At 43.0% G+C, this 12,581-nt stretch overlaps 1 protein-coding gene across 2 annotated transcripts in view; it reads right to left on the bottom strand.

Moving 5' to 3' along the window:
* The window catches only part of tspan9a (tetraspanin 9a), a 192,196-nt gene extending 185,333 nt beyond the window's left edge, over positions 1-6,863 (bottom strand). For both annotated transcript variants that reach the window (XM_031564534.2, XM_031564533.2), the window contains exon 1: positions 6,553-6,863. The gene's annotated coding sequence lies outside the window, so the exon portion shown is untranslated. The remainder of the gene's footprint in view (positions 1-6,552) is intronic.
* Positions 6,864-12,581: the final 5,718 nt, after the last annotated feature.

A 12,581-nucleotide genomic window follows, 5' to 3' on the forward strand; every position in this document is an offset into this window, starting at 1 on the left:
CTGCAGGGGCAGGCGTGACAACACGAGGGAGAAACACCATGCCAGGTCACTGTGTGTGTGCGTGTGTGTGTGTGTGTGTGTTCTAAGACACATCACAGAACATGTGAAACAGCAGAGGAGGCCTTGGTAAACAAGATGCTGTTTACCAAAAGGACCCAAGCAGAAAAGCCCCCTACCATTTAAAACAAGTGTGACACAACAGGAAGTCTCTATTCTCTGGGATCAAGCTGTGATTTAAAACGCAAATAGCCTTTTAGCCAAAAAACATAAAAGCAGCAAAAGAAAAAAGACACCGCACAGAGACGACAGAGAGAGAGAGAAAGAGAGAGAGAGAGCAGGCCAGATTTCTTCCCACTGCATGGCAGTCGGAGGGTACAAATATCGCAGCCCACCAAAATAGAAGTAAGTGGTAAACAACAGCAGCGTGTAGCCAAGGCTGTGGGAAAATATAGCCTCAGAATGCACTCGCCTTATAGCTACTGTCATCCATAACTCAGACACCATCCCCGAGATGAAGAGCACAGCAGAGCAAGAAAATCAAAAGCAGCTTTCTCTCACACCAAAAAAACCAGACCCAGAGAACCACGAGAGACCAATCCATACATGAAGCAATCAATACCACTCCTTTCCAGATCAGCCCACCTACCCATATTGGTAAATTACCCACCATTAACATTAGGGTTGTGCATTTCAGTACAACAGTTCGGCAAAAAAAAGTCTTCAAGTGTGTGGTATCTAGTAAGTCAAAGAGCATGGCAGCCCCCTCAGGTGCCCAAGGTTGGTGTGCATTCCCTGACTCTTTTGAAGAATCCTGAATCACCTGACGACCCTTATCCCCCCCACTTCCCCCCTCATCTCCTCTAAACTTGAGCAGCCCTATTAGTTTTGTTTTCCACGACACCTTGGGCCTTTAGCAGTGTCCCCTAAATAGTGTCTGACTATCTGCCATGACGGCGCGCTGAGGCACCAGCTGCACTCTGAGGGTTAGTGTGAATATGTTACACTTTAAGGGTCATGGGTATTTCTGCATTAGGGAACTTAGTATGGTGGTCCTACACTATAAAGGTTAGTATGGTTGTCCTACACTATGAAGGTTAGTATAGTTGTCCTATACTATATAGGTTAGTATGGGTCTGTAAGGTTGTCCTTAACTATAAAGATTAGTATGGTTGTCCTACACTATAAAGATTAGTATGGTTGTCCTACACTATAAAGGTTAGTATGGTTGTCATATACTATAAAGGTTAGTGTGGTTGTCCTACACTATAAAGGTTCGTGTGGTTGTCCTACACTATAAAGGTTAGTGTGGTTGTCCTACACTATAAAGGTTAGTGTGGTTGTCCTACACTATAAAGGTTAGTGTGGTTGTCCTACAGTATAAAGGTTAGTATGGGTCTGTAAGGTTGCAGCAATAACCGCATCACTGCGGTATTTGGAGGTGTAGCATGCCAGCCTTTTTTTTTTTGGAGAGTCTGCCATTTTGTAGCTTTTGGCTTGGACTGTGGACTTGTCAACAAGTATCTGGATATTTTCAAAAACTCAATTTTTTCCATCTGTTTTGAACAGGATCACATCCATAGTATACACATTTTTTTTTTTTTTTTAATCTCTGCACGAGAATGACAAAACAATTCTAAAACGCACAGACCTCTGCATTCAAATAAATGTGAATATGACATGTAACATGTAACTAAGAGTGGTTGCTTCTTTAGTGATTAGAATGAAGCCTTGTGATGGCACATCATGGCAACATTAACAGAGAAGACCAACATGCCATGTAGAAATAGTCTTTTTAATTATGTTTATTTTTAACTCCTTTAACTCTTTCAGCTCAACAATTTAAACATATTAAGGGACCAGGGATAATTAATAACCGGGGGCCCTAATTTCATTGACGGGCAACTATCAATGAGCAATGAGAAAAGTCTGCCGTGCATGAACTAAGCTAATGAAATAACTTGGCAAAATCATTTTGCTAATATCATTTAAATACCATGAGCAAGATCCTAAGCGCAAACATGTGTCGGTTTGCGCAATCCTCCCACACGCCACACAATAGTTTTAGTTCATGTGCAATGGACTTTGCTCGTTGCTTTACTCGTTGCCCATCAATTGGGGGTTTGGTTGCTGTATTACTGCAAACCGTAAGGTGGCATTCTTCACACACCGCTGTAAGGACATTTCTATACTTTTGCAGACCTATGGGTCTGTGACATTATGAGGGTTCATATGGGGGATCTCTAGTATGGATTTGCATGTTAAAACACTGCAGCCACTCCAACTTATGAGATAAAACGCCTTTCGTAGACATCTCAGGGGCCTCATGAAGAGTTAGAAACTGGGTTATAAACACACATACAAGCCTATTAGTGACATGAATCTCGTCTGTGTCAAACCATAGTCTGTGAATTGTTTTAATAGAGAACCAAGAGACATGTGCATGGTTCAAGTATGCCATTTCCTTTTGATTTCTAAGGCTGCGTATCCTCCCATGAATAATCTACCAGCATCATCAGGATTAATTATAAAAGAAACAAACATCATTTATACTTCACCCACCCTGTCACATATTATGGTTTCTAAGGGATAAAAGAGTGAAAAAGAGGAAACGTGTCTGCGACTGCACGTTTACAGACTGATGCAGGAGAATCCACAATTCATTTGGGCTGGAGGCAGATTTAAACTAAACAAAGCAAAATGAAAACAGAAAGCAACTCAATTGGGCCCCAAAGTGGAACACACAAAAAAAACAAGTAAAAACTGATTAGAATGCCATGCTGCGATCACATCTCAGTGTGTGTGTGTGTGTGTGTGTGTGTGCGTGTGCGTGTGTATTTTTGCGTGTGTGTGAGTGTGCAAAAGTGTTTTGTATGTCTGTCTGTCTGTATGTGTGTGTGTGTACGAATGTGTGTGTGAGTGTGTGCATGTGTGTGTGTGAGTGTGTATTTGTGTGTTAAATTAACATGTTGCTGGTTTGTTTCTAAGAACGAGAGTCTCATCTTCTGGTTCCACTAGAAAACACTCTATTTCTGCCAAGTCATTCTGAGCATGCCAAACACACACACACACCACACACACACACACACACACACACACACACACACACACACACACACACACACACACACACACACACACACACACACACACACACACACACACACACACACACACACACACACACACACACACACACACACACACACACACACACACACACCTCCAAGAGACATCCCTGGCAGACACTGGGCTGTGACTGTCCCAGCTGTAGCCACTCTAGACTGGCTGGCACTAGGACCCAAGGCAGGAGAGATCTGCAGGGCGAACAACGCTGTTGGTTTTAGAGACAGCCAACTCATTGTGGGGACAGCGGCCCAGGATGACAGCAAAGACAACTACAGATTACACTAGCATCCACACAATACAGGAATGTTCATGAAGCCTGCAGAAACCTGAGAGAGACACCATGATGATGCCATGCTATAATGAAGATGAACTATGATGAAGATGCTTTTGACGAGGAGGGTGAAAATGATAACATTGAGGATGACAAGGATAAAAAACAATAATAATGTTTACACAGACCACACACATGCACACTTACACAAACAACTATAGAGGATACCACACACTGAACTGACTACAGCACTAACACTTTCTTTATTGCAACTGAAAGTCTCCAAGCCCCACACTTTCAAGCACACATACAGACATAAAACCCCTCCCCATACACACACACACACACACACACACACACACACACACACACACACACACACACACTCTTCCCCATCTCACATCCAGGCAGCTCTGGACCCCGACCGACATGCGTAGAGAGCGTGATTGTGAGCCCTTGATGGGTTTACTGTGGGTTGGGAGCCTTTGATGACTCCTCTTGTGGCTGCATTACAGCGTAAACCCCAGCCCCAGTAAAGAGCACTGGGTTCTTACACACAATGAGAAGCAGCTGAGAGCCAGGGGAGGGGAAGACTCCCTCTGTCTGTCAGAAAGAGTGCTGGGTGGAGTGGGACCAATCGTACACACACACACACACACACACACACATACACCTCACACACACACACCTCACACACACACACACCTCACACACACACACACACACACACACACACACACACACACACACACACACACACACACACACACACACACACACACACACACACACACACACACAGTACCACCCAAGCCTTTCTGCCTGATTAAGATGAGGAATCGTTTTCAAGAAATGGCTAAGGTGCTATACATATAACATCCTATTTTCAACTTTCGGAACTAGTGGGATTCTCTTAAATTTGGCTCCAATGTTTGGGGACAGGGTTTCCGTCAGACCTTTGAGACAAACGGGTCATGATTTGCCATCAGTGTCTATGTCTTCATCATCCTAAACACCCCCGTCAGTCTCAGTCTCTGTCGTCCTAAAAACTCTACACCACATGTCCCTCAGACTTCACAGGAACAGGAAGTATCTCCATATCTTCCCTAACAGGGGTCAAGCGGGTGGGTGACCCCTGGGGTCACCGCAGCAAGGAGACCAGCTGGAATGTGGGGGTAAGAGGTGCACAGTTTTAATACCCCCCCCCCCCCCCCCATCACTGCTGTCTAATACCACCCCCTAAGGCCACTTCAACCCCCCATCACTGCTGTCTAATACCACCCCCTAAGGCCACAAAAAGACCATTGATTAGGAGCAGGGGCCAGACTGGAGGAATTCATCACAGTTCGCCTCAAGCCTTTTAATCTCCTCTAGCCCAGAGGCACGTGCACAGACAGACCACCATCATATGCTCAGGCACATGGCACCTGGCTCCTGCCCTTTCTTCCCCTCCCAGCCCCCATCAACACTATATCATGGGTGAGTTCTTTTAGCAAATGTCTAGAGACCACACAAAGTCCTTGCCCAGGCCGGCTCTTACAGCGTATAAATCTCTGTGTGTTTAGTGTTTAGCGTCTTCTACACTCAAGAATGGAGGCAAAGTGTGTGCTAAGAGAGATCTGGACAAGCAGTAGAGCATAGAGAGGCTGTCTGTGTAGCCTCCAGTGCATGGCCATCATTCACAGCCGCATCACTGACAGTGAATTATGGAGAACTTCAACAAGACTATACTGATCTGATGTAGCACTCCATATGTGTTCCAGCATTTTCCTTCAGGGCAGGCAGGCACACAAACAATAAAACAAACAAACAAAGGCACACACACACACACACAGGTCTCAGGAGCCCAAAGGCGTGACATGAAGTACATCAGAGACCATCACATGGGTAAGGTATTTTCCTTAAGGGGAAGACTGGAGCAGACACACACGCACACACTACTCTTGTGTTTTACTTTCGAAGCCTTACAGAGGGCAAGTGTATCATGCCTGAAAATAAACCATGGGGTGACCACATGGTAAAGGAACGAGTTCAATGCGCTGCCTTCACATGGAGCTGAACATGGGGGGGAACTCCATGAAAATGACAAAACACTACATTAGTGAAAATCCCCAATAGCAAGCGCATAGCTATCACAGTCTCAGAAATGTGTCTGTCTGGTAGGTTAATTGACAGAGGGAATCTGTCATTTGTACCACGACAAAGTTATGTAGCCCAACCCATGGCACGTAACAATGACCCAAACATGGCCTCTGAGTACATAGTTCAATAACGGCAATCTCTCAGCTGTTGCTTCACAAAGTGATCTAAATTTATATCTTAATTTTTCACATTCTTCATGTCTGTGAAGAACAAACAGGATGGATATTCCCTGGGGCATTACTGCCTGGCGTATTGTGTTAGTTCAGTGCGGAGACAAACTATTGTTTTCAGTTGATGTGCTCATACATAATCACGCTTCTACCTCAAGACTTCAAATTCAAGAGTTACTGTGTCAAAGCAACTTCAGCATTCTTGGTTAAAGCTAAGAATTATAATCATACTGTCATACATGCAGTGGCACTGGCCGAAGCCTACGCACAATTTGAAGAGGATTATCTGGTGAGTTAGGAGTAGGACAGTTGAAAAAAGTTCTGTTCTGCCACCATAATATGTGGTACCCCTATTTTCACTCCAAGAGCGCGTTTTGTGTTGACAAAAGGTAGGTAAGGCCAAACGTAAACATTAACTCGTTTTGTGCAGTTCTGTGAATGGCAAACAAATTAAACGTGCATGGGTCGCATGAATGCGTCCTTTGTAGCCTGCACTATTCAACCACTCTGTAACGTGCTACAGCAGAACCATTACATTGTACTGTGCATCTGGTGATGGATGTACAGATGTTTTGTCAACAAAACGTCACACTACAAACGAAAGCATAATTAAAACTGACTCGAAATACTGACAACTTTAATCAACTTTTTGTAAGCGATAGAGATATACAGTATACTATAACCAAGTACACTCGAGATGATAATATTGGTTTAAATGAAAACACAGATCATACACAAACGCGCAAATATGAACCAAAACATCATCAAAAATATATAGCCCCTGGCACCAAGAAAATGTGTTTACAAGCGAGACATGTTGACATAAGCCCTACAGGTTCATACCTGGAGGAAACCTCGTTTAGTTTCTTTGACAGAAATGATGGGTCCAGGAAAATCAGTGCTGTTGCTGAAGTTCCATGAAGTTCCACAAACTGCAGGTTTGGTCGTTCGACAGGAGACTAAACTTTCTGGATTCAGCTGTGCATTCCGCGCTTACTCTGCCACAAACCTTCGACTCTACCGGGAGGCATAAATCAGATTCCTGGTACGTCTGTGACCGTTTCACTCGAACTTCTCCACGAAGAATTACGTGCCTCCGGATTTCGCTCCCCCAAAGGCGGAAATGAGTGCGCTGCAAAAAGGAGCGTGCTGACTCCTAGAGGCGTGACTACAGCCGCTTTATTTGGTAAATATATGGTGGCTGGCTCACAACCCGATGAAGGCTTAAACCTTGACATTCATTTGTCAGCTCTGACGACACTCTTTCAGCCATATGTACGGTAGGGTTTATGAAACACCACTCAGAGCTCACCTGCTGCCGCACTTTAACTGCCGTGTCTTGTAAAAAAAGAATTTCTCTTGGGTAAATTCATAATTTCCTAAACAAAGAACATTCCCCCAGACAATTGTAGCCTATGGCAATAGTAAGTGTTTTACGGATGTTCATACACGTTATAATAACTTCAGAAGGAAATAATGGGTTATTCAACCTTACTTAACCCTATATACCACAACACTTTTCTGGCTCTGTATAAGAACTTTTTTTTCCAGACATTGCTGTTGAAGGAGCAGTTGTAACATATGGCTGACAGAATACCATGGTGTACCATCTTTGACAAGCATGTTTATTATTAAAACATTTCTAAATAGCTTTTTTATGATGATCATTCATTCATTAATTCTATGATATTACATGTGCACAAATAACAAATGTCTTTCTTTGTTTCTTTCATTGTCATACTAGTGTAAAACAGAATATTCGCAACACTGTCTTTTTCTGCAATGTTTATGCTCATTAATGGCAACAGGTCACATGATGGAGGAACTCTTTACCAGTGGCAGTGACCGCAACCACAATACCTTTATGTGAGAGTGGACAAATGTTACTCACAGATGAGTCTCACATCTTGGTAATTAAAGTCTTGACAACAATAAATGCTTTACACAAATCTGCACTTGACAAGAGAAACATGGTCTGCAGGTAAGATGTGTTCTTATAAGTAACAGCAGGATTTCAACTAACCAAAGTTACAGACATGTTGATAAGTACAGTATTCATGTGTTGTCTACCAGTGCCCCATCAGTGACAGTATTCAGAGCCATCACCTCTTTGTTTTAGTGTGACATGTCTACAGCTTGTGTGTGTGTGGGTGCACACGCATGTGTGTGTGTGTGTGTGTGTGTGTGTGTGTGTGTGTGTGTGTGAGGAGGGGGATATGTCTTCAGTCTCACGCCTCCTTAGCTGTGCTGACCCACTTCCACTGAGATCGTATGCTGTTTTCTGGATGACCTCACCACACGGCTTTCCCCAGCATTGTCGCTGCTCAACGGGAGGCCATTGTGTTTTTCCCTGCCAAGGGCCCAGACTTGGTTAGCTTACTCAGCCGGCCACCCAAACACAGCCTGCTCCTCCTCCAGTCCAGCGAGACGTCGTGAGAATACACTCAGCGGCCCCTTTCAGAGTTATTTGTGTTTTGAGATTTTAAAAAGGAAATGTAACAAGACACAGGAATGTCTCGCCAGGTGATACGATCAAACTGCGTCACGTCACAGGTCACACGTCACACATCGGGTTGGACAGTGCCTGCTTTCTCTTTCGTTTTAGTGGTTCTCCCAAGGGGAAACAGAACTGGTGTTTATTGTTTTTCATTTTCAGTGGCAGACCGTCCAGACAGTTCTGTAACTCAATAATGCCCTAACCACACCATGACTTACTGACAGACTTGACAAGTCATGAAAATAGGCAATTGTGAATAAATATGCAAGACGTTTCTATACTGGTCAGCAGTTTTTATTACCTGTGTAATTACAGCGTGTCACTAAACTGAAGAGTGATTTGGGGGAGGCGGTGTTGGGGGGGTCCCTACATTAAAAGGCTTTCAACAGAAGAGTCAGCCGAGCACTGCCTACACCGTTACAGCCATTTAACCTTGCGTTTAGCGCCACTACTGGTAATTAAAGCCACCATCATTAATAAGGGTGTAGAGGCGCTTACCTTAATCAGCATTAGTGAGTTGCTAATGCCTGCTGTATGAACATAAGTATGCATTTGGTGATAAATACCATGAGCCAATTTACTGCACATGCATTTGGCAACTGGTATGTCTTTGAGGGCTTTTATCACGAAAGAACTACTTGCACTCCTCCAAAAGGCATTAATAAATATGTGCAGTTTTTTTCTCAGACATGAGATCTGAGATCGTGTAAATATCTTGTGGTACTCACAAAAAACTCAAATGAGCCTGTGCGTTTATGTCTGTGGGGGTGTTTGTGAGAGAAAGTGTTTGTGTGTGTGTGTGTTTGTGTGTGAGGGAGAGAGAGAGAGAGGCCAAAAGAGAGACCTGCGCCACTACTATTTAAATCCTTTAAGTGCTTTATTGTTCCTCAGAATATAGCCTCCTGCCATAAATAATTGCCCTGGTATCAAGAAATGAAGTAATGCATTTTTAGCTCATGTGGTTCTCAGAAGGAGGTAGTCATGAAGTAAACAACCTGACCTTGTCTGTTCTGTGCTTGAGATTAGAGTTGCCCATGTCACCAATGTACCATCTGTGCATATGTCACTCATCTCTGTCTACCTCATGACTGACTGATTTATGCTGACTGAAGTATGAATCATGCTGACTAATTATGCTGACTTTGCTACCTGCCTGGTATAAATGTTATGCCCTTACCACTGCCAGTCAGTCACATCCTTTGCTTAGGCTTGGGGTGGCTCCCTGCGCAGGCTATACCCTGAAATAAACTTCAACTCCTTGACCTTGTTTTCTTGTCATTCTTCAAGTGTTGGTGTTTGACTCAGAATCAATCACATGTGTGACACGGCAATGACTAGTTTAAACAAGACAGGCCAAAGCTAAATAGAAAGAAAGACGGAGGTGGATCGATATACAGTACATTTAAAGATACACAGATGGCTCAGTGGTTGAATTGGAATAAGCACCTAGTGATGACTTACTTTTCAACTAAGGTCCCATTATGGCTAGTTCACATTGCCCTGTTTTATATCAAATCTTAAAAATATAATGTATTGTATTCTAGACATCCATAATGGACGGTATGGTAATGGTGATTATTAGTGACTAGATTACTCCACGTATAAACACTGTTTCAGAGTTCAGACTTGAATACAAGAATTATGGGGTGTTATAAACTAAAGGTCATTGGCAAAGTTAATTGGTACACTTTACCTCAATTCCTCTGCCATTCAATTTTTATTTCACATTTCTATTACTCCTTCTTACCCCCCCCTTTTCTCTCTCTCTTTTGCTCGCTCTCTCTTTACTTCACTGTCATTCTGACATAGACAATTACACATGCTGTACAATGCATAAACACACACACACACACAGACACACAAAGTTCCCTTTGCAACTTCTACAACTCGTAATAGTTTCTTGGTCTGTGCATTTACAGCTACCCGTAATAAAAGTGATTATCATCCCTTCCATCTGCCATCAGACTCATGAGGAGGAGAGCGAGAGCGAGAGCAGGAGCGGGCAGCATCGTCTCCTGGTGTTTACACCACTGTGGGCTCCCCCTCTGAGCCTGAGCCCTGCCTCCACTGTCAGAGCTCCTAATGCAATCATTCCCTGTTAGTTTTACTTGTAAATGACAAAAAGACAGTGGATACACAGTGAGGGAAAGAGACAGAGAGAGGGCAAGAGGAGCGAGAACGAGAGAGAGAGAGAGAGAGAGAGAGAGAGAGGGAGGAAAGAGTCACTATGAGGGGGTGATCAGCAAGGAAAGTGGAAAGGACTGAAAGTATTCTCCACTGCAATAACAAATCGTGGGAGTTTCAATATGTTTGCTAAAAGAAAATGCAGGCCCATTAAAAGTGCTTGTGTTAATGGCACAGTGGGAGGAGTTTGAAGAGACATCAGTCACTGATCCTTGAACAACTGTTTCAGACTAGGCACTTAAAATCTACTTGAGCAGTCACTACCTTGAGTACAACGCTCACTGGCATGTGACACGGGAGAAAGATGAATCACTGTTTAAGTGGCAGATGCTGACATATACAAATAATAATTAGCAATTTAAAACAAGATGAAGTGCACAGCTTACACTTTTGCCAACTGTAAAAGTACTACAAGGTTTCATTATTGTTCCCTGTTCCCTGTTCTCTTTTCTCCCTCTCTCTCTCTCTCTCTCTCTCTCTCTCTATCACACACACACACACACACACACACACACAAGCACACACATTTCCATGACATCATCTAGCTTTATACTCTGGAGCATTGAAATGTCTTGTGTCAATTTCAAAATCATGGACCGTGAGATCACACTCAACTCAGACAAGACGATTCACCATTTACAGTGGTATATGCAGTCACACAATGTTTTTGTGTATATTTAACTGATATTCACTTTACATTGACATTTGAGGGTGTCACCGGCCTAGTGGAGAACTGAACCTTAAACTGGAGCAAACTTGGACTGACATGGGCAAGGAGCGGGGTTGGGGGGTACATAATCAAATCATGAAGACATAATCTTTATTTCTGATGAAACACAGTGAGGACCTATATACACACCCAGCAGTGAAGACAATGATACAATCTGAGAAGGGACCAAAAAGCTAATTGCAATCATTTGATCAGTTTGTTATCATGCACCATTCACCACACATGCTTGAGGTAAGTTAGTAGTCCTCCACTACATAAATGATCTAATCAGACCTTTCTGCTTAACTTGTAACATATGTGATTACAGGATATTGGTGATGTCAGTCCTAGACTTTTTTCATAAGGTCAGCTTAAACCACACCACTTGAAAGCCAAGTCTTTCATTTATAAGTCACATAAAAGAGCAGAGCAGCAGTTTCATGAAACACCATGAAACAAAATCACGTTACACCGCCGGACCAAGTACTATTGAGAAATCAGTAGTGATGTTGAGCATTTTGGTCTGGTTTTGTCCCCCATTCAGTTCAGTGCTCTGTTCTACACACTCTTCTTTTAATACACTGCCCCCCCCCCCCCCCCATCTCCCATATGTGAGCCTCCAAATGCAGTTTATGTCATAAGGGACATTCTAAGTCAACCAGGGGTTCCCACCTCATTGTTTTTTTATTTATTTTATTTTTTTCTGGTGGAAGATGAATCAATATGATGTAGAAATCCCAAATGTTAGAGCCATGGGGAAATCATTTCTCAATTTACTCCTGCTTGTTGATGGTCACCTTGCCGCCCTGTTCTGCGGCAAGGTGACCATCAACAAGCAGGAGTAAATTGAGAAAGAATGCAGAATTTCAGCCGGAGCCATCCGTCTCCATTCCAGTGCCTTGGTCGGAGGCCTGTCCTTGGACCCCCATCCCTTTCAGCAGTCTGGTTCTTGACATGGCCACAAGACCCCTGCAGCCCCCCTCCACAGGCAGCACCTGTACTTCACAGCCCTTTTGGTTTTCGCTTCAGTTGCTAGATCAGGTGTCAGACAAAATTCTCTGTGAAATGTGGCCAACGAACGTTGTAGACCGAGTGTATATCTGCCCCCATGAGAAATTACAGGTATACAACATTTCTAACAAGCTTTTTTGGACCCTATAATTTAATCTCTAACTTCCCAAATAATCCCTAATGGCTCTAATATTTGTTATTTCTACATCATATTGATTCATCTTTCACCAGAAAGAAAGAGAAGAAAAAATGAGGCAGGGAAATATGAAAAGGAACGTATTGAATTCCACAGTTCTTTCCCACTATTATGCAGAGTTTTTATTACCTGTTGTTATAGATAATATGAATTGTATTTGTTTAGCCAACACCTCTACGTACATAAAATGATAATGATAATATAGTATTCTGTGCTCTGTCTTTTTTTCAGTGCTCTCATTATGTCTATAATTTATAAGGTATTACATAACGACA

The sequence above is a fragment of the Clupea harengus genome, chromosome 3 (assembly GCF_900700415.2).
Source record: "Clupea harengus chromosome 3, Ch_v2.0.2, whole genome shotgun sequence".
NCBI classification, from domain to species: domain Eukaryota; kingdom Metazoa; phylum Chordata; class Actinopteri; order Clupeiformes; family Clupeidae; genus Clupea; species Clupea harengus.